Source organism: Amborella trichopoda, chromosome 13 (genome assembly GCF_054954075.1).
Source record: "Amborella trichopoda isolate Santa Cruz 75 chromosome 13, AtrichopodaSantaCruz75HAP2 v2.0, whole genome shotgun sequence".
Classification (NCBI taxonomy): Eukaryota; Viridiplantae; Streptophyta; class Magnoliopsida; order Amborellales; family Amborellaceae; genus Amborella; species Amborella trichopoda.
In genome coordinates this window covers 38,441,679-38,462,847 of record NC_142348.1, presented here as the reverse complement: position 1 = coordinate 38,462,847, position 21,169 = coordinate 38,441,679, and the positions used below count along the sequence as shown (strand labels likewise).

At 34.8% G+C, this 21,169-nt stretch overlaps 1 pseudogene across 1 annotated transcript in view; it reads left to right on the top strand.

Annotated features, from left to right (window-relative positions):
* Positions 1-6,745, top strand: part of LOC18446397 (uncharacterized) — a 54,761-nt pseudogene extending 48,016 nt beyond the window's left edge. Inside the window, exons 13-15 of the transcript XR_016048180.1 lie at positions 4,742-4,946; positions 5,994-6,116; positions 6,205-6,745. The product of XR_016048180.1 is annotated as an uncharacterized LOC18446397 (transcript). The remainder of the gene's footprint in view (positions 1-4,741; positions 4,947-5,993; positions 6,117-6,204) is intronic.
* Positions 6,746-21,169: the final 14,424 nt, after the last annotated feature.

Sequence of the window (21,169 nt, the reverse complement as noted above, 5' to 3'; positions counted from 1 at the left end):
TATTCAAAGTAATGATAGGTTTTAATTTTAAACCCTTTGGTATTTAATACCCATGGTTTTAACGGATCGAGACGCCAGTCTCTATAGGAAATAATTTTATGTATCTGGAATTTCGAATATGCAATTTGGATGTCATTGTTTCTGTAGTGGTGAACTATTGTGGCTGATCCTGTTTCCATTAGGATAGAATCATAAAATTCTCAGCACTTTTCTCCTTTATTTGGGTGCATATCGTTTTTTAGGTACATATATATATATATATATATATATATATATATATATATATATATATAGAAGAGAACATTACGCAAAGCCTAAAATTTTAAGCTATTTGGATTCGTAAAAATATGCAATCTTCAAAAATATGTTAGAGCAATTTGTTTGACCCCAAATTTTAAATATACATTATTTTCATTATAATGAACAATTACAAAACAAACAAAATCTGAAAAGACACCCTAGAAAGTATTTTTCAAGCTTAATTAAAATAAGCCGTCAATTTTGTGAAGATTCTTAGATCTAGGCCTTAGAATGATTTCTTCCCTTTTCAAAATTTTTAGATAGTTTTAACAATGTAGGAAAAAAAACATCGTTTTGAGTTTTAGAGTTATATATATATATATATATATGTATATATATATATATATATATGTATATATATATATATATATATGTATATATATGTATATATATATATATATATGTATATATATATATATATATATATGTATATATATATATATATATGTATATATATATATATATATATATATGTATATATATATATATATATATGTATATATATATATATATATATGTATATATATATATATATATATATAGGGGGAAAAGATGTTGTGCGCCCAGGTGCGTACTGCTACAGTAAATGCCTACAGCTCAGATTGAATCTAGGCCGATCTGACGCTCACGGATGTCTGATAGTATTTAAATTTTAATTTTTTTTCTATAAATCCAAATCACTTAAAATTTTAGACGTGTGTTCTTTTTATCAAGGCTCACTTAATAAAAAATAAAACAAATAATTAACAAAAATTTATTGACCAAATTACCCCCTGAAAATTTTTAGGGGTATTTCAGTCAATTTATTTCATGTAAATTTTTGTTTTGATATTTTTCATAGATTCGCCAATTTGTGATTTGTGAAGGGTTATCTCAGCATTTGGCATTCCCCAGCCCAATACATGAGAGGGCATATGCTAGCCTTTCCTTATATATATATATATATATATATATATATATATATATAAATGAAATGGTTTGATTTCATGCAATGGTTGTATAGTAATATAATGCAACAACATTCAAAAACTATGATTGATCAATTTGTTTGATCCAAATTTTAAAATATATAATCTTTCCATTATAATAAACAATCACACAAAATAAAAATTTGAAAACACAAATTCAAAAGTATTTTTTTAAACCAATTAACATAGGTCGTCAATTTTGATAAGATGCTTAGATCGAGGCCTTAGAAATATTTTTTCGTTTTCAATTTTTTCGATGGCTTTATTATCATTAGATGAACAATGTTAAAAAAATAAAAGAAATGATTTTGATTTTGTAAAGACTAAGATATTGAAATTCACCAAATGAATGGTCTAGATTTGTTGTTGGAGGGGTCTCATTTTGACCACATCTAAAGTTCAAATCAATTTTTTTTTTTTGAAATTGATTATTACAATGAAGAGATTGTGTGTGTAAAATTTTAGGACATACAAATACCACAAACATGATTTTCTAGAAGTGCGGTTGCATTATACTATGATACAACCGTTGCATTAGCATAATTGTGATTACAGTGAACATAACTCTTCTTATACACAAAAATATGAGGATGCAACGCAATGAGGGTCCCCTGTCCATCAAACATGTTGGGTTTGGTGATAGCTAAATCACCATACCCATATTTTCTTCTAAAGATTAGGGTATTATGGGAATAGAAAATTGACTTTATTGGGAAGTAAGAAAATGATATCTTTATAAGAGAGCGAAGGAGAACATAATACCCATCCTTTGAGGATCATCCCTTTGTGGTTTATGGGAATGTATCTCCAATATAGAGATGGGTCTCCAAAAGAGAGAGACATGGTCTTTGAAAGAGAGGTGGCATTCCCATAAGTTTTGGGTTGGTTAACTTTCACTTCTAGAGAGAAAATCTTTATGTTGCTCTTAGGGTTATCTCTCTGGTAGCGGTATTGTGGTAGGAAAGAGGATGTTGATCGACGATGTTGTTCGGTCGGCAGAGCGAGTTTAGAAGGGATGATCGGTGATGGTCTTTTACCGATGTTTAGAGATATGTATTATCTCTTGTAACACAAAACTGTAATCTTCATTGTGATAGTGGATATCTAGTTGTGGATGTAGCTCTATGGGGTGAACCACGTAAATCGTGCGTTATTGTGGTGTACTTTTTTTGTTTGGTTTATTTCTCGCACTTGATTTATAATTGTATTTATTTACTTCGCATTTGGCCAATTGAGTACACGATCTTGGATGGGATCCCAGTATTTGGGATTTACAGTTTCACAAGCTATGGGGCTCTCGAGATCCCTACACAACAACACAAACTACGGATTGAAATCATCAAACTAGACATGCATTAGGTGCTTTTAAAAATTCTGCACCATTAAAAATTGCAATGCAAATTTATACATCAGTTGATTTTACTAAACACAGGAAACCATGATCTCCAACATTACAACATATTTATGCTCAGGTGAATGATGCAACATGCCCATGTGAAGCCAAATAGAGCACTTGGGTGCCCGGTTTAAGGCCCTGGGTCTTAACTATGTGTTATTGGGTGACATGTGATGGTGTTACTCAAAATTTGGCCAATTTATCATATAAAAAGTGGGAAGCCAAGCATCTATTGATATACATTTGAAACATAGAAATGTTTACAGAGATCAAATAATAAAAAACCAAGTGGAACTTGTGGGGGAAAATGTGGCTCACAAATCACAAAACCGGTTCAATGAGTTTACAAAATGCACCACAAAATTTCGATATAATCTCCTCTTATAAAAACAATAATTTGATCCATCAAATTCATGATTCAAATGACTACTTTGGATGTGAAAAACTTAAAGATAAACGTATCAATAAAACTCCAAAAATCTCGAAGAAGATCTCATGGTAACTAGATCAATTCGCGCATAGATGATGCCCGATACCGTCAACTACATGAAACAATACAGATCAAAGTAGCTTCTCTCACATCAATTCATTACTCACTTTGAATACACATGCCACTCAAGAGATTCTAGAGAGAGAAAGAGAGTGGGGTGTCACTTAGTGAGGGAGATAAATTGAACTTAGTGTGGGAATGAATACTTAAGGGGATATATATAGGCTTCTAACAACCAAGTTTATAGATATTTCTAGATAGATGAATCTAGATCATTCATGTCATCATCCTATAACTACAAAAAGAGGCTTGATCCAAACCCATTATCCACTATCATGCCATCAAGATGTGTAGTATGGATTTAAACACCATTATCCTCTATTTTTTAATAACTGTAATTCGCTCTAATTTCTGTTGTTTGAAAATATCCATGATTTTTTTATTTAATTGGGTTTTAAACTAAGTTGGAGGGAATACCATTACTGTGGTCACTCTTGGTTGTAAATTCTGAACTAGAACCTTGGTACACTTTACAACTGACTCAATTAATTGATTTTACACAATTTCTTGTTGCTTTGTTATATTTGTAAATGTGATCTTAATTTTATTGATACTATGCTCTTGATTCGGTCAAGATGAACCACTGTTTTTTCCAGTGGTCCCTTAGATGTACCTTACCAAAACTATAATTTCAAAGTGGAATCTGGTTTATATATATATGTAGAATACCATTTCATCTTCTGTATGGAAACTAGCTTCTTTCTCTTGTCATTCTCCCATTTTATAAGCCATCGAGATCAAAATGCAACTCCAAGGAGTACCGCACACCACAGAATTTCCTTCAAATTGGAAATGTAACAATATGTTGTCAATATTTGGTTTTCCATTTTTCTTTTGAACAACATTTTATCTGCTATTTCGCTGACGTAGTAAGACTTGGGCATTATTTTATCATATCTTTATTTTCTCTTCCCTATTTCAAAACATGTGGTGATTATGACATGCCTTGTTGTTTTAGACTGATATGGCACCAATGTAGCATGCCTTGTTTGCACTTTAGCTCTTCCATTTTGGCTTAAAGGCAAATCTAATAAAAAACATTTACATAAATCTTTCTAATTGATTCTGGTCTAAATAAACTAATTTACCTATCTGAGCATTGACTATGTTAATTCTTATCAGTTATTGGAATGGAACCTCTTCAAGGGGTAATGTAGCAGTACTCAGTAAATTTACTGTAGCAACTAGCAAGTTTCTGACATACTTGGCAAGTCCACATAAACTCTTAAGAATTTCGTAACAATGAGTCGTATATTTGTCAAAAATTAAAGATGGGATAATCTTGCTTCCATAAGCACTTAAGAAGCTTCTAATCCCTGTTCTAAGAAACAAAGATGGGATAATCTTGCTTCCATAAGCACTTAAGCAGCTTCTAATCCCTATTCTAAGGAACTCTTCAGAATTTCCTAATAATGAATCAAAAGACTTGGGTATTACTGGATGTTATCTATGCAACTGCAATTGTCATACTTATTATGTTGGTTCATTGTAAGCTTTATGGTTAATTCTTCCATCTAATTCTCACAGGTTCAGGCAGTATGGGTTGTGGGAAAGATATGCTGACTTGTATCCTAATGAGGATCTTGTCTACATTGTTGGCACAAGCGACTATCGGAAAGATTGGTTTTTCGCACAGGTTACAAGGTGTGACCTCTTTAACCATGACTTTGTGTACATCTATTTAACAATGATGCATCAATTGACTGCACCTTTCAATCATCAGATTCAAAAGGTACGTCTGTAGTTGCTTTGTTGATGAGTTGTGGGTCTTTTCTTGGTAAGTAAGTGATGTGAAACAAAGAAAATGCTCATGATGAGGAGATATAAAGTCCTTGAACAAAATAATTGTGTGTTCTGAAACTGCCATTCAAGCGGGTCACTGCAACTGTATGGTTGCTATTCTGCTCAATACTTTTTTCAAATGGCAGTATGTTTTTGATGTGCACTGAAAACTAATGCAATGCAGATTGTGCTGAGTTTCTCAAAATAAAACAAGCATGTATAACAAAGCGGAAATTGAGTCCCATTGATATAAGAAATCAAATTAAATTGTTTTCATTGGTCAACCTGAAAAGTCACTTTAACTTCTTTTGCAATATTGAGGTCCTTCTCTCAGAGCATGCCATTTCTCAGAACATATGGATCGGCAATGGGAAGAACCATTACCCAATTGTTAAACATTAAAAATTACTTCCAACTCCTGGGACTTTTTAAACACTTAGAGTCCCTTTAAAATGACCAATATATTGGTCATGCGAAACAATACATATTCCTAAATGGGTTCAAACGGGCAGCATCAAGCAAATTGATTAGTCCTTTGAAGCTAGATTCATGGGTCAGAGAGAACAGTGTAAAGGGCACAAACGTTAAACTTTGAGAAGGAAATAACTCTAAATTTTGGAGTGCCACCTGAGTAGAATGAGGTTTCTTAGTTGATCACATCCTCTTAAATTTAGCTTCTACAGAATACTGACACTTAGTTCCTGGTATCAAAGCATCAAGGGTACCTTTTATTTGTACTCCTGAATTACTTAATATAATTCCTTCAATCAGTCAAGAAAGTGAATGCTATGAACATGCCAGGCAGATATGTGCATACATGAACATGCCGGGCAGATGTGGATATACACTGATCCAGTTACGCACTATGTTGCATATTGAATGCCATGTAACATGTGTTGCATTATTTTCTATTGTAATTACTAAATACAATTTTTAGAGCATGATTTTAATTAAATCCATTTGAATCTTATGCAATTTTGTGCCGCAATATAAGAAGGGGGAAAATGGCACATATCAAGCTACGACATGGCAGATAGAGTTCAACCTTGACAATGTAAACCAAGATGGTACCTATAAGCTCCCAGTCGCCCTTGCATCAGCTGCAATGGCCGAACTACAGGTATTGAACTTGGTCGATGCATACACTTCTTCTTTCCAAAAAAGTTATGAATCCCTTAAACTCACTACACAATATTACTTTATCTAAGGTTCGATTCAATGATCCCAAAGCCAATCCACCACATTTTACAACTGGAAGAATAGGGATGGATAATGCGATCGCTATCGCTAGGCATGGGATTCATGGTCTCCACTGGTTGTATAGTGTTGACATAGAAAACACCTGCTTGTGGTGGGGGTAAATACAATCTTTCTCACTCAACCTAGATGCACAAGTCCTTTCCAAGGTATTCTTTATGACTATATCAGGCTAGAAGGGCCTCCCTCCAAAGAGCTTCCTCACCATTCTCATTGAAGGGCAACATCCCCCCTTTTTCAATATGTAATCCTTGCATTTCCATTTTGATGGGCGGTTTCATCATAGAAGACCCATTGTTTTTGAGAAACTTGATTTTGTTGTTGGACATGATTGCCATAATTTCTTAAGAGATAGTCAAAGATATGTAACCTGAATAAGTAGTAACAAGAAAATTTCATAAAGTTTTAGCTAATGTAGAGTATTGCGATAAATTATGTGTGTTTTAGAGTTCTATTCAAGTTTATAAAACTTCAACGCATTCAAAGTGGTGATTTTTTATTTTTTTCTTTTCGAATTTTGATTCTAAGTTGCTGATCAAAGCAACTACACTGAGAGTAAGGATTTCCTGTGCTGGTGTGTATTGGAAGTGCCTCAGTGACACCTAAGAGATTTGGATTATTTAGCCTGTCCCAGTACTTTATTTTTTCTTTTATTTAAATATGTTCAAAAGATTTATTAAGGCTCGTAAATTCATTCTCCCTTTTGTGTCTATGTTTCCAATATTTAGTTTGTCCTTTTCTCTAGCGGACTTATCGGTGCCGGTTAATTCATTTTCAGTAAAATTCAAGTCCTTGCTTCTTTTCTTGAAAAAATTTCAATAAAATTATCAAAGTTACAAAATTATTAAGGTGGTTAAATCATCACATCTCAATGTTGTTTATTAAATTTTATTCAACTCGGTTACCACCATAAATAATATAATAAAAATACCACCATAAATAATATAATAAAAATGACTGGATGTATGTGTGGGTGCCTTCCAATGAACATTAATTTTTGACAAGACTAAGACATTTTATTAATAAAAAAATCAGTACAATAGTATCAAAAAAACAAATCATTACAAACAAGCAGAGCATCCATGTCAACCCCTCTTTTGGCCAAGTTATCCGCGTCACTTTTGGCATCTCTATAGACATGCTCAAAAAGAAATGTCCATACCATTAGAAATGTCCAAGACTTCTACCCATAACTGTTGAAGTGGCCATGGTGGTCAACTAATTGTGTTGCACCAATTTATCACATTGAGAAAATCTCCTTCTATGGCCATACAACAGCGATGAAGGTTCCTATCTTTAATCAGTTTCAAATCCTACAAGATAACACATATGTCAGCCTTATTTTCTGTAGAAACTCCACATGAGCCTTCAAATGAAAGTATAACTTCTCCATCTGAGTTTCTCACCAAACCGCCAACCCCAACAGAACCCAGATTTCCTAAACAACTGCCATCAAAATTAAATGTAATGGATCCTAGCTATGGCCTCCTCCATCTAAACTTAGGGTTCAAAACTTATTACGAGCGATTAACCAGATTTTTAGTGTTAACCATAATATCCACCTTAGAAACACCTACTCCCTCTTTGGCACACGAAAACCAACTCCAAACACAGGATAAAATTCTACTTTAATAGCATCTTGAGACGTTTCAACATTGTCACAAGTTCTTCGGTTTCTCTTTTTTCAAATTTTCCAAAGCACAACTACTCTGATGATCCTCCAAATCGTTTATCCATACATAGGTAGCTCGGGTAATTCCATATGCATCAAGATACCTCCATGGCCTTTTTAAAGAATTAATGCAAACCCCACAAAATTAAGAGCCCATCCCCAAATGGCTGAAGTAAAAGAACAATGTAGAAATAAATGATCCTCACAGTCACCGTCTTTCAAACAGTACCTGCAAATGTTAACAATCTTTTACATCTTTTGATCAAATTATCCACATCTAAAGATTTTCCTTGTGTAATCACCTAGAGGAAGTCTTATGTGGAATTGGAAACTTCCAAATGTTCTTTAAAGAGGATTCAACCATCTTCTTTGATCTTGATACAGCAGTCTACAAGTAGATTTAACCAATAAAAGTTCATCATTTTCCTCTGCCCACACCACTTCATCCTCAAAATTTGATGATAGATATATATACTTCTATTCCAGCAACAACGCGAGCTCATTAATAACCATAATTGGTATTCTATTATAGATACAACCAATCCTCCAAAACTTAGTCGACCCTTGACAAACAAAGAGTCTACTAACGTTAGCTGCAAGGTTGGCTACTTCAGAGAATAGATTTGGGTACAAAAACTTGAGAGAAGCATCCCCCAACCATTTATAATTCCAGAATAGGATTATCACCCTTTCTAGCCACCCCATCTGACATTTCTAGCAACTATATCCTTGCATCCCCCCATGCTCTTCGAAATATGCCCTTTACCTTTCCCAAGAATTTGAAAACTTAATTTAATATCATATTTTTTTGAAATTAACCTCTTCCAAAGATCACCCCCATGTTGTAAAAAGCTCCACTATTTTGCAGAAAGACCCGAATTTAGATTCTTCATTATTCCAATACTCAAACCTCCTTCAATATTTGGTGCACAGACTTTATTTAATAAGACCAAATGATACTTTTTTCTATGGCCAATACTGCTGCAAAGAAAATTCCCCATCAACTTCTCAATCTCCTTACAAACAATACTAGGCATGTTTAACATTGACATCTAATCAATGAGAAAGTTGGCTAAGGAAGATTTGATGAACGCAATACGACCTCCAAATGAAAGGAACTAAATCTTCCACAGATCCAATTTAACATGAAATCTCATAAGAACAAGATTCCAAGATGATCTCGATAAATTATAGTCTGATCATGGTGGAGCAAGATACTTGGAGGGGAAGAATTTGACCTATCATCTAGCTATAATAGATAGCGACTTGATTACATCATTCTAACACTTCACCCTAATCATAGAAATCTTTTTGAAATTCACCTTAAGCCCTAGAGAAAATTCACAAAATCTACAAAAATTGGTAGTATAGAAAATTGGTAATATAGCAAATTCACAAAATCTGAGAAGATTATGGTAGATCATCAGTGTATTGTATGTGTGCGAAACAGATGGTATATTTCTTCATATCTTAAAACCAACAAAACTCCTCATCCTCTCTACCTTAGAATGTATTAAGCTGAAACCTTTAGCAATCAGAGTGAATACGAATGGAGAGAGAGGATTACCTTTCCTGATTACTCTCTCAATGCTTTGAATAAATCTTTAGGAGATCCATTAACCAGCTCCGAAAAGTGTTCATTAGATAGACAATCCTCAACCCATCTCTTCCATTGCTCACAAAGCCTATTATGAACATGATCTCCTGCAATACCTACCATTCCATCTTGTCATAGGCTTTTCCCTTATCTAACATGACGGCTATTCCATGTTCACCACTACTTACTTGAGCTGTGAGAACATTATCCATGATAATCCTATAATGGATGAAAGCTGACTGGGGCCCTGATATTAGCCTTGGTAGTACCAATTTCAATCACTCAGCCAAAACATTTGCTATGATCTTATATAAGCTGGTGGGCAAGCTAATTGGTCACACATCATTAATTCCTGCAATGTCCTCCTGTTTAGGAATGAAAGACACGTAAGTAGAGCTCATCCCTTGCCGATAACTCCCTTGTCAATGAACACCCAAACCATATCCCAAAATTTATGAAAGAAACCAAAAAAGAAGCCATCAGACCCTAGTGATTTTTCCCCTGGTAAGGAGAAAACTGCCTTCCTCAAGTCTTCCATTGTCAATCTAACCTTCAGCGCATCTTGCTTTGATGAAGGGCACTCCCCTATAGCAACCTTAAAAATCTCATCCTGATCTGATAAAAAACCTTTTTTGAATTGTTTCACAAATTCATTTTCCCAACCTTCCATATCATCTTCTTGAATGCCTTGAAACCAAACCCCAAATAAAATATTATGCCTCCACTTTACACAAAATCTTTAGTCCGAATATATCTCCTCCAATCTTAAAATTTCATGCACTTCATTTTTTAAATTCCCCTTTTCCCCTTCCAAAGCTTGCATGATAATTCCAGTTTCTTGAGCATCCTGATCGATCAAGCGCAACCTCTGTAAAGTGGAGTTCATCGTCTTTAATATGGAAAACACCCATTTTCCACCCTAGCAATTTATGCTTGACATTAATAAGTTTTTTTATGCAACTGGAACCGCAACTACCATGAAGACTAGTGTTCATCCAAGTCTATTTTACCATGCCAATAATCTCCCCCTCTTCTATACAGCCGAGGTTCAAAATAATCATAGTAAAAACCTTCAAATAGTATTGCGAAATATGGTTTAAACCAATGGTTTAAAAACCGGATCGGTGACCCGGATCGGGCTTTTAAAAAACCGATCCGGATCGGCGAATCGGCGATCCGGATCGGCGAATCGGCGATCCGGATCGGAATCGGGTGAATCGGTCAGAATAAAGCTTCAAAAAAATCCGAAAAAATTATTAAAATTCATTATAAATATTGGTTTTTAGGAATTCAATAAAAAATGAGGGTACTCCATTAAGAATTTTCATGTTTTTGAATGAATATGCGAATATTGATATGTTCTTTCCCTGCATGAACCGCCATTCAGCATTTAATTTACAGTATTTCGTGCTCATCCCTACACTGTTGCTGTTGGGACTCGATATGTGAATAATATGGCTGGGATAGGGTGGCCTCAGAATCATCATCTCTCTCGTTTTCTCTTTGAATAATATGGATTAAAAAAAAAAAAAAACAAATTTTCAAAAAAATCGATCATGGATTAAAAAAAAATCACAAATTTTCAAAAAATTCTATCATGGATTACAAAAAAAAATTCGATCATGGATTAAACAAAAAAAATCACAAATTTTCAAAAAATTCAATCATGGATTACATAAAATTCGATCATGGATTACAAAAAAAAACAAACAAAAAAAACAAAAAATTCAATCGTGGATTACAAAAAAAGAAAAAAATAGTTCGATCATGGATTACAAAAAATTCAATCATGGATTACAAAAAACTCTATCATGGGTTACAAAAAAAGCAAAAAACAAAAAATTCAATCATGGATTAAAAAAAAACAAACAAACATTTCGATCATGGATTACAAAAAAAAAACAAACATTTCGATCATATATTACAAAATATTCGATCATGGATTACAAAAAATTCTATCATGGGTTACAAAAAAAAAAAAAAAAACAAAAAAATCGATCATGGATTACAAGAAAAGAAAACAAACAAACATTTCGATCATGGATTACAAAAAATTCTATTATGGGTTACAAAAAACCAAAAAATTCGATCATGGATTACAAAAAAATCTATCATGGATTACCAAAAAAAAAAAAAAAAAAAAAAAAAAAAAAAAAAAAAAAAAAAAAAAAAATTCCCTACAGAATCGCGGATTCACTGTTCGGACTCGCCGATTCCGTACAGTGAATCGGCGATTCACTGTACAGAATCGTCCGGTTCTCTCTAGAACCGGACGATTTCCGATTTTTGGGCGATCCGGTTCCTTTTTCACTATTTCCGAGTCGAACCGGGCGAGTCCGGTTCGACTCGGCGTTTTTTAAAACGCTGGTTTAAACCAATGGTTTAAAAAACGGATTGCTGACCTTGATCGGGCACCCAAAAAATTGATTCGGATAGGCGAATTGGCCATTCGGATCGGGAATCGGGTGAATCGGTCAGAATAAAGCTTAAAAAAAATCCGAAAAAATTATTAAAATTCATTATAAATATTTTTTTTTAGGAATTCAATAAAAAATGAGGGTACTCCATTAAGAATTTTCATGTTTTTTAATGAATATGCGAATATTGATATCTTCTTTCCTTGTGTGAATCGCCATTCAGCATTTAATTTACATCACACAAAAGGATAAACATAGAATTATCATGGAATAAGTATATCAACATACATGGACTACAATAAAACATAAAATTAGTAACATATGATCTAAAAATAAAATGATAGACGACGTTATTGTTCTTCTTGGTCACGCTGGTGCCATTGATTGAATTTGTTTAATAATTCATTGATTCGATCAAAAACCGAATCATCGATATTAGCAGGCATCTGACTATTCCCAAATCCATGAGTGTTAGTGTTTTGTTGTGTTCCCAATCTAAAATCTCCGAAGCTTGTCCATCCTTCATGCTCATCTGCACTGTCGTGCTCATCCCTACACTATTGCTGTTAAGACTCGATATGTGAATAATATGGCTGCGATAGGGTGGCCTCATAATCATCATCTCTCTCATTTTCTCTTTGAATAATATGGATTAAAAAAAAAATTAACAAATTTTCAAAAAAATCGATCATGGATTAAAAAAAAAAAATCACAAATTTTTAAAAAATTCTATCATGGATTACAAAAAAAAATTCGATCATGGATTAAAAAAAAAAAATCACAAATTTTCAAAAAATTCAATCATGGATTACAAAAACTTCGATCATGGATTACAAAAAATTTGATCATGGATTACATAAAATTCGATCATGGATTACATAAAATTCGATCATGGATTACATGAAAAAAAAAAACATAAAAAAACAAAAAATTCCATCGTGGATTACAAAAAAAGAAAAAAACAATTCGATCATGGATTACAAAAAATTCAATCATGGATTACAAAAAATTCTATCATGGGTTACAAAAACAAAAAAAAAACAAAAAATGCGATCATGGATTACAAGAAAAAAAAACAAACATTTCGATCATGGATTACAAAAAATTCGATCATGGATTATAAAAAATTCTATCATGGATTACAAAAAATTCAATCATGGATTACATAAAGTTCAATCATGGATTACATAAAATTCGATCATGGATTACAAAAAAAAACAAACATTTCGATCATGGATTACAAAACATTCGATCATGGATTACAAAAAATTTTATCATGGGTTACAAAAAAAAAAAAAAAACAAAAAATTTGATCATGGATTACAAAAAATTCGATCATGGATTACAAAAAAATCGATCAAGTATTACAAAAAAATCTATCATGGATTAAAAAAATAATAATAATAAAATAAAAATAAAAAAAATAAAAAAAATAAAATATATATATATATATATATATTCCATACGGGACTCGCCGATTCCGTACAGTGAATCGACTAGTCACTATGCAGAATCGTTCGGTTCTCTCTAGAACCGGACGATTCCCGTTTTTTTCGCCTATTCGATTCGTCCATGGCGATTCCCGAGTCGAACAGGGCGAGTCCGGTTTGACTCGACGTTTTTTTAAACACTGGTTTAAACCTTGGAAATTTTTGTGATAGCCTTAAAATATTTTTTCATCTTTACTTAAAAGTTTTAAATCTTCAAAACTAGTGTAGATAGAACATATCTATGAAAACTTGAAAATCTTAAAAATTGATGGTAAAAAAATGTGTTCACAGATGAACTATTTTCAAAACTCGAAATTCACTTTTTACTCATGTCTATGTATCTTGATGTTGAGATGATCAATTTGAGGATATTTGGGGATCAAAACGACCTCTTCTAATAAAAATTTTGAGATAGGCTCTTATTTGATTGTTTAGAACCTCGGCTATGTATAAACTTTTTCTAAAGATAAATGTTCTCTTTGTAGATAATTAGTTTTTTCTTAACTCAATAATGCAAGATTGGTACAAGTCAGCTCATTGGCGAGAGACTCAAGCCAACGGGCGACGACGGACCTTTTCCATTCTACGATAAAGAAACCATGCTCAAAGATAAAAACTTGGCTTTGGTCATTAATGATCGACGTTCGTGTGGTCTCATCTCGATCCTTTTCTCCATAGTCACGTGACTCGGACGAGTCAATAAGCACCAACAATGTAGGGGTAGGGGTGAGAATGGGTTGGATTGGATTCAGATCTGGGTGGATCTGGATTTAGATTTGAATAGTATCTAACGAATACAAATGTAGATCCAGATTCGGATCCAATTGGATCTTGGATATTTGGATACGGGTCGGAAATTAGATCAAAATAGTATATATCAGATCCGGATTGGATGCCTCTGCACCCATCAGATCTAGATTTCAATTCGGACCTGAGTTTTGGATCCAAATCCGGATTTCAGATCTAAATTTAGGATCCATTGAGATCCAAATAGGATCCGAATTCTTGGTTTCGAATCCGGATTAACACAATTCTCATCCCTTAAATCAAGTGCTTCCAACGAGTTACCCCGATGAACTTCGAGAAAACTTTCATCTTTTTTTGGGTAAATATAAATTTTGATTTATTTATAATTTATTTATTTAATTCTTGATTTTTTAATCATTATGACAAGTTCAAATGAACTAATGGCATGAAAAAGTAGGCAATCCGCCGATCACAATTAGACGGGAAAGGAAGAAGACCATGGCCGAATCCAATGGTGGAGAGCTTCATGGCCCACTTTTAAAGAGAGAAATAGTAACCCTTGGGCCAACAAGTTCAGCCCCCTCTATATCTCCTTCTTGTACGCATTAAACCAGGCTACGGAAAAATGAAAATCGGACTCCACGTCATATCTGATTCTACCGAGCTGACTAGGATGATTCCACTAGGTCATAATTTATTGAAAATTATTAAAAAAATGAGAAGATCGCGAGTATCGAGGTATCCCCATTGTTCGATTTGACTCGGTCCATTTCAAATGGCATTTGCAATTTTTTAAGTCATTGTATTAGGAAAAAATTTTATATAAAAGAAAATTGTTTGGCATTTCTACAATATGCAGCCAAGAGTTATAAAGCCTCCATTTTAAAGATAGATGTAAATAAGTGGTCTATTTGTAAACAAGTGTAACTAACGATCCAAATATTTTTTTAATATAATTTTCTGGTTTTCAATTTTTTTTCTTTTTTTCATATTTATGAACTCCATGTTAATGATTATACATTATCAAAAAATTAGGATAAAATTATATTTAAATAATATATTTATTGCCAAACCCACATTTTTACAATATGCGGGGTGGCCGCATAAAAATCGTGTCCTTATATAATTTTCTTTATAGCCATAAAGTTACAATAATTTACACCATTCATTTTATTTGAATGTAGATTTCACATTATATTAACAAATGTATTGTTTTATGGTCTTAAAAAATATCAATTCTATAATATTCAATGGTGTAGAACATTACTTTTAAAAATAAGGCTACCACCTTGAGGACTCACGTATGGCTTGGTTTTGTTGCCAGATTGCACAGTTGAATACTGTTCTTGAAAAATATTTGGGCTAATCGGGGATTTGCCCCAGCCTTTGCTTCCTTGGGATAAGAGCTACTTGTATGAATATATCCCATCGAGGTAGGGGAAGAGTTGTGGTTCCATTGCCTGTCAGAGAGATTTGTAGGGTAGAGAGAGAGAAAGAGATAGTGGGCATCGTTTTCTTCCTCTACTTTTTGAATATGCCACAGATTTTTCGACCACATCAGTAACGGGTTAGTCAAGGAGTTTTCTACCCCTATTGTCTCCTTTGACGTACACGCTCTATCTACTGCTCACCAAGCGTCTTCTCTTCTGGTTTTCTTTTCACCCCCTTCGAAAGATGTTTCAGGGTTGTCCGAGTGAGCCAGAAGAACCTGGAACCTACCCTATTCTCCTGTTGTTCGTTCGCTTCGGATCAACAAGATTGCTTTTTATCTACCTTCGGTCACTGATGTCCATACTGTGACTACTCGGAAACACTGGAGCTTGTGGAGCAAGTCTATGACCATTGATCAATGGAAGCCCAATGATCACTCATCCCTGGTTCCTATGATTCATTGTTAGGTGTGTTTGTTTCTAGGGTCTCCCCCTTCACACCTGGAACCTAGACGTCTTTCAGAATCATGCTAACCGTTGTGGGGAATATTGTGAAGTGGATTGGGATTCTGTGGTGGGCCAGGATCTGTCATTTCTTAGAATCAAAGTCTTATGACTACCTGAGTCTCTGATCTCTAAGTAGATATATCTTAATGTTGGTTATGACTATTTTCTTTTAGATATTAGTGTTGAAGGCAATTCTGCCCCTCCTTCTGATTCAACTTCAGATCATGATACAAAGACAATGATTGAAAATATATCACTTGAATCTTGGGTGGAGGTTGTCAAGAAACCTTCTTCTAAATCTCATAAACCATCTTCATCAAAGTCTTCTATAGCGAGTCACGCACCCACTATCTTTAGGCCCCTTTCGACAAGTGGCTAGGCAAAGATGCTCCCTTATGTTTGACCCTCCAGATCAACCTCCTCTTGCAATTCAAATTCAACAGTTATGGTGTGAAAAAAGTGGATCCCAACTGGCTATTTGTTTCAAGCTGATTTCATGAGATTTTCGTTTAATGGTGCAAGACCCTCTAAGGAACGTTCGATTGGATTGTCTTTGAACGCGTTGGACCTCCCTGATGTTATCTCTTTAGATAGCGACCCGAGACCCCACTCTTTTATTTCCTCGCCTAGGAAAGCTACGGTTGGCAATTTCCTTAGATGGGTTGTTGATCGTCTAACTATCATGGAAGGTAATTATGCATCGGATGCAATCCCTCCTTTGGATAGTGCACGTGATTGTCCTGCTATTTTGGAAGGCGAATATCCCTCTTTGGACGGTGCACCCTCTTTGGATGGTGAAGAAGCTAATTCGGATGTGGAGGTTGCAGTTAATGGTCCAATCATCACTCTGGTTCCGCCACCTCCTGCTATGGTTGTTCTTTTGGCAGTCGTTGCCCCTGAGTTTCTTGATAACCTAGCACAAGTGTATGATGTCAATCTCCCTGTGGTCACTGCTGAACCACTGATTGAACCCCGCAACTTTCAATCCGAGAACCATGTTATGTACTTGGGTATGTTAGGAGACATGGGTGCCTCCTTCCAAGCTCCAATTCAGCAGGTTCTCAGTGTTATGGATGTCATTGCCCAAGCGGCAATAGCCAACAATGTTGTCTCTCCTTCAATGGCTGATACATCTATGGAAGACTGGAATGCTTCTTCTTTTCCGCCTGTTCTTGCTCTTACTCTTGCAAGTATGTCTCCCATCATCGGCCTTGATGTGTCCGATGTTATTCCCTCTTTGGAAACCCAAGCCACTGCAAAAGCTAAAGACGAGCATAATTCCACATAAACCTACTCGTTCCTCAACTAGACTTGCAGCTCGATGCACCAAATTGTGCTCGGTGGCTGATGGTATTTCATTTAGAGTCTTTTGTATTGAAGATCAGCCCCTGGTTAACTCTAGCTCTTATTCCTCAACTGCCTCAGTCAAACATGGTGGCTTCGACAGATCGAATACGATCTCATCTTTTTATGAAGATCATTAGTTGGAACGTGTGGGGACTTGGAGAAGAACGTAGGTGGAAAGAGGTTCGTTTTTAGTTACTAAATTCTATCATTTTTCTTTACTCTTATAGGAAACTAAATGTTCTAGTCCCTCTTTTTGGATGTTAAGAAAATATGGGGTAATATTTCTGTTTGTTTTGAGGGAATTGATGCTCAAGGTAGTTTTGGTGGTTTATGATTTTTATGGGACCCTACAATTCTTCTGTGTTGCAACGTGTTTAAAACTAATAGATGTACTGCTATCGCTTTTAAATAGCCTCTTAGAAATTTTCGTTGGGTGCTAGTTAATTTTTATGGGCCAAATAATTCTTCTGTTAAGCCTGCTTTTTTTATTGACATTTTCAATATCTCTGTTTCTTCTGAGCTGCCTATTTGTATTGTGGGGGACTTCAACTTGATTAGGCATCCGGATGAAATTTCTTCCTGTATTCGCTTTAATTCATATTATGAGGATCAACCTCCTTGATCTTCCTGTTTTTGGGGCACAATTAACATGGTCAAACAACAATTGTGTCAATCACTCAATTCTTTCCAAGCTGGACAGATTCCGCGTTTCTACCGAACGGGAGAAAGTCTTTTCTCTTGTTAAGGTCAACTCTTTAATTAAGCTCTCTTTAGATCACCTTCCATTATGTTTAGGAGATATTAAGTCTATTAGTCTTCTGTCGAGCCTATATAAAATTGTTGCAAAAATCCTGGCTAGAAGACTCAAAATGGTCCTCCCTTCTCTGGTTTCAGGCGAACAGTTTGCCTGTATTCATGACAAAATAATCTTAGACAGTATTTTGATTGTGCAAGAATACTTCACTCTAGATCTCTTGAAGGGAATGTTGAGGTAGTTATCAAGTTGGATATGGAAAAAGCCTTCGACAAGGTTGAATGATAGGTTCTTCAAAAAATTATGAGGTGTATGGGTTTTGGCACTAAGTGGATTTATTAGATTTTTGGTTGTATTTCTTCGGCTCACTTCTCCATCCTAATTAACGATTGTCCCAAAAGTTTTTTCAAAGCTTCTAGGGGTCTTAAACAGGGTGACCCTCTTTGCCCTTTCCTTTTTCCCTGATGGTAGAAGGGTTCAACGTGATGTTTTAACACATAGTGACGAAAGAAAGATTGGAGGGGTTCTAAGATGGGACCAATGGGCCTTTTATTTCACATTTACAATATGCTGACAACATTTTGATCTTTTGTGATGCAGATCCTGTCATTATTAAAAATCTCAGTGTTTTCCTTTTTTGATGCCAACTTGCCCTGGGCCTCAAAATAAATTTCTATAAAAGCTCTATGGTTGGAGTTTCATGTGCCAGTGATTTTCTTCACTCTTTGGCTCTTAGTTTCGATGGCATCATTGACTATTTCCCTCTCAAATATTTGGGGGTTTATGTCTTAGATTCGAGGATTCCTAGGTCTGTATGGGACCCTTTAATCCAGCGGTAGTAAGTAAAGCTGGACCTCTAGAAGTCAATGTCTCTTTCCTTAGGAGGGTGTATTACCCTTGTCAAATCCACCTTTGCAAATCTACCAATTTATCTCATGCCCATACTACAAATGACGAGTGATGTTATTAAAATAATCGAAAGGTTTATGTGCAACTTCATATGGGGTTCTTTCGATGATGACCATAGAAAATTCCACTTGGTAGCATGGAATAAAATTTGCAGTCCAATGAAAATGGATGGCCTCAGAATGCGAAACCTAAATATATGAATGGGGATCTTCTGTCTAAGTAGTGGCGGAGAATCATTCAAGGCCCCAATCAGCTTTAGAAAGATGTCTTAGCAACAAAGTACAGTTTTGAACCTTTCACTCATTTGATTAAAAAAGGGAGAGAAGGTAAATTTTCTTTACAAATCTGGAAAGGAATTTATCGTTGCAAAAAAGTGGTACTTGGTAATTCTTGCATGCTTATTGGTAATGGTAATGAGATTTTTTTCTTGTTTACTAAGTGGCATGGGGATCAGCCTCTATACCTACTCTTTCAAGATCTCTTTGCAAGAGTAAGGTCTCTGAAGGGAAAAATTTCAGATTTATTCTCTTGCTCACTTTCGGGTGCCTCAGCATGGAATGTTGAATGTAATTATAGCATACTGTCAGATCAAGTCATTTCACAATTTCATAATTTATTTTCTATTCTTTAAGATTTTTATATATTTTCTACAGGTGAAGACAAAGTTATTTGGGAAAGTGAAAGTGACGGGGTCCTTTCGTTAAATCTGCCTATCGACTACTTTTCTATGATCGTCTAAGGTGGTCGAATGACTATTTTTTTGCAATCTGGAAATGGCCTATCCCTATAAAGATTAAGGCTTTCCTTTGGATTGCCTTACAAGAAAATTATATTTTATCGATAATCTTCAAAAGAGGGGGCAAATCATTCCTAATATGTGTCTCATGTGTAAGACTGATGAAAAAAATTGTTGCCACATTTTTTTGCATTGTTCCTTTACAGATAATATTTGGAAGTGGGCTTTCAGCATTTTGGGTATCACTCTTACCATGCCAGCATATCTTATTCCAGTTATTAATCATCTTAGCTTCCCATCTTCAAAAGGAACTATTATTTGGAATATCTTCAGAAGTGCTATTTAATGGCAGATCTGGCAAGAGCGGAATAGACATATTTTTGAAGGGAGGCCTTTGGATCTTTTTTGCAGACCTTATGGGACTAATTCTCTATTACTATTGATGGAAGAGGAATTTCAAGTTGTTGATAGGAGAGGAATTTCAAGGGCAGATATGTTTGTTAATTTGGAGTAGGTGGTCTTCTTAGAGATTATGAGGGTGCCACTTTCTTCTCTTATGCTGAGCGATGTGGTTCTACCACGGCTAACCAGGCTGAGATGGTTTCTCTTCTTCAGGGCCAACAAATCATTGTTAGCAGAGATATTCAGGGCATTATTTTGATCGAAGGAGACTCTCTAAATGTTCTCAAATGGTGTAATCAAGAGTAAAGAATCCTTTGGTCCCTTCATGTCTTCTGATAGAAGATCCTTGATATTTGTGCTTCACTTGGCCATAGGATTTCCTTTTTCCTTGTTTATCAAGAGGCAAATGATGTTGCTGATCGCTTAGCTAAGCTCGACATTTCTCTTTCCTTTTTTTCTATTTCTAAGCTAAGCATTTCTCTTTCCTCCCTTTCTATTTTTGTTCTCCTAATTCCAGCATTGTAATTTTATGCTTTTGCAGCAATTTATCAATAAACGTTTTTGAACATCGTCAAATAAAAAGAAAAAAAAAAGTGAAGTAAGGTTGGCACTTTATTGTAAACCACAACTTATTTTAAACTATGAGATAATACACATAAATATAAGGGTTCGTGTCAAAGCCCTAACATGTGTTCTGCAGCCTCGACCACCTGTACCATAATTTGGATGTTTCAATAATGACACATCTTTATTGTCCAAATTAAATAGAAGGTGTAAATGTGAATGCCCCAATCGAAGCATTCACATTTACATCAAGGCCCGCATCACAATCGGATCATACATAATTCCTATTCATATTCTTCAACCATCTAGTTTCAACAAGAGATTATTTTGGGAAAGGGGCTGGG